We start from the raw sequence: 2,644 nt of genomic DNA, 5'->3' as shown, positions 1-2,644 counted from the left end.
TTCTGCTTCTAGGTATCTGGGGGGATATAAGGGTTTCCAAGTCAGAGCGCTCCCATCATCTGGCTTAAGGTCTCTTTGGGGAACAAATATTCAGATTAAATAACGAACTGATCATTTCTGTAAAGGAGAAGTATCAGAAAGGATGAGAGTTTATTAGGAATTGGCGTAGTCTGGAGAGTCAGGGAAGGGCCTTCCCGAGGAGGTGGCATTTGAGCAGAGATGATTGCAGAGTAGCACCGAGCTAGGCAGACGGAGGGGAGGAGTATTCCAGGTGGAGGAAACAGTGCCTGTCAGTGCTGGGGAAGGTTCGATTTAAAATGGTCACACCTACCTGCGTGAGAGAGAGAGAATCTGGAGCCGGTGGAGAGAATGGATGAATTTGAGTTTTAGGTGGTGGAAGCCACAGGACGTGGTTGTGTATCGGCTGTGGGGAGTGCAGGAAGAGCAGCGCCAGGCATGGTTTCTGCTCAGTTCGTAGCTGGTGGAGGAAGGTGCTGTTTGCTGAGGTAGGCGGCTGGGGAGGACTGGACTCGGGGGAGGGTGCGGATCACGAGTGCTGTTTGGGACGTGCTGGATTGGAGCTGCCTTTGAGGTATCGAAGTGGAGTTGAATAGGCAGTAGGATGTGTGGGTTTAGAATTCAGTCCAGAGAATTAAGGTGGAGAGCTGTTGGCATGTGCACAGTGAAGGGCATGCGTTGGGAGGAAGCGTTAAGTGAGGAGGAAGGAGGGCTGAGGAGTGAGCCTTGGGGAACTCGATGGGAGAGGGGCTCAGTGGAAAGCATGTGGACGTGAGGCACCTGCAGAGACGGAGGAAAGCCCCGGGACGGTTGAGTCTTGGAAGCCAAGGGACAAGAGCCTAGGAAGTGGGGAACGGTCGTCAGCCTCCGTCGTTCCTGAAAGATTAAGTAAGATAAAGTCTAAAGATTTCTGGACATGGAAGAAATTGTGAATTTTTTAGTGAGAGTGATTCTTTAGCAGAGTAATGAGGGTTAAGTGTGAGCCGAGGTGACTCGTGAGAGCTGACTGTGCGCGGCGCTTCCTGGCTCTGTCTGGCTGGGGCTGGAGTAGCCATGGTGGGGATACTTACATCAGGGGTTGGCAGACTTTCTCCTAGGACTGGATGATGAGTATTTTAAGCTTACGGGCCAGATGCTTTGTGTCGCAACTACTCAGTGCTCCAGCTTTCTGTGGCTGGCGGTACGATGGTTTTGTGTATTGACCGGTGAAAACAAAGATGAACGTCCTGGTGAACGTTGTCTAAACAGCCTCTTTGAGAAGGTTAGCTGCCCTCTTCACACCAGCAAACCTGGCTGATGTTGGTCCCATGGTTTCTAGCCTGAGCAGGAGACATAGGAAGCATCGTGGGCCAAGTGCTGCAGTCGGAGTGTGAGCAGTGACAATAAGAGGAGGGCCCGGGGACTGTACCTATCTTTTTCTGGGCAGGCCGGGGGAAGGAGAGCTTTTTCCTGCCTTGGGACCTTCTTAACTGCTGTGCCAGTGCTTGAAACGCCTTCGTGCCTCCCACTAGCCATTAAGCCTTGTCTCTCCTGCAAGAATAGGACAACTCCCTGGCGTAAGCTATCATAATATCCTTTGTGATGCCTGCTCCTGTTCGAACTGATTTTATTTAATATGTGCTCTTTCCTCACTTGACTGTAAACCCCATGAGGGGAGAGACTGAATTCACTGAATAACCCCAGCTTAGTGCGCAGTGCCTGGCACACAGTGGCTGCCTAGCAAGTACCTGCTGAGTGAATGATTTAATGAGGCGGCATGCAGGAGAGGTCCAGGCAGACTTCCACCGAATGGAAGGGTCGTTGCCACAGCTCCTGATATGGTCTCTCTTGATAGGTATGTCAAGAAAGGAGAAACTGGGATTCTCAGTAACACCTTAGATATTTATTTTTTGTCTTTTTCTTCCTCTAATAGGCCAGTCCCAAGATAGTGAAAAGGAATTAGCTGCCCTCTTCCAGCTGTGGCTAGAGACCAAAGACCAGGCCTTCTGTAAGGTATGGTTTTTAAGAAATATCAGATCTTTCTTATGGGGTTTCCAGAGCCCTTAAGTTCGCCAGAATTCTTTAGCCCATTTACCTTTGATGTTTTCCTTTTCTCCAGCAAGAAAATGAAGACAGCTCAGATGCTACAACACCTGTCCCTCGGGTGTGAGTATAATACTCTCATAGTGCGCGGTGTCCCATGAAATCCTAGTGTAAGGTACTGCCATGGCTTTGCTGATGTTTCTTCGTATGTTAGAGCCGCAATGGACTTCAGACATCCTAGGAGTCCTCTGACTCTTGCCTGCTTCAGCGTACCTGCGGAGGCCACACACTCCCCTCAGTAAGAGTGACTCGCTGGGGAGGGGCTTCTTGACTGGGGCAGGAGTGTGCAGCAGAGTCTCTGAGGGGCATGTGGTCTGCCTTGTACATAGCACAGGTTTTTCCCTGTGCACCCTTCCCTGGTTCCCAGTTGAGAAGGATTCATCTGATCCACCTTTCTCATTTTACCAATGAAGGAATCGAGACATGAGTTTAAGTGACTTGCTGAAGGTTAGTGGCAGGACCCCGCTAGAGCGCAGATCCCTTGACTCCTATTCTTTTTTTTTTTTTGAGACAGAGTCTCACTCCGTTGCCCAAGCTAGAGTGC

The 2,644-nt window shown here is 50.2% G+C and overlaps 1 protein-coding gene across 1 annotated transcript in view; it reads left to right on the top strand.

Moving 5' to 3' along the window:
• The window catches only part of NFRKB (nuclear factor related to kappaB binding protein), a 36,045-nt gene that overhangs the window by 12,313 nt on the left and 21,088 nt on the right, over positions 1–2,644 (top strand). The window lies entirely within an intron of this gene.

This window comes from Propithecus coquereli, unplaced genomic scaffold (assembly GCF_000956105.1).
Source record: "Propithecus coquereli isolate 6110/MARCELLA unplaced genomic scaffold, Pcoq_1.0 Scaffold209, whole genome shotgun sequence".
NCBI classification, from domain to species: domain Eukaryota; kingdom Metazoa; phylum Chordata; class Mammalia; order Primates; family Indriidae; genus Propithecus; species Propithecus coquereli.
Note: the sequence above shows the minus strand (reverse complement) of the source record. Positions and strands in the feature narration are given on the sequence as shown.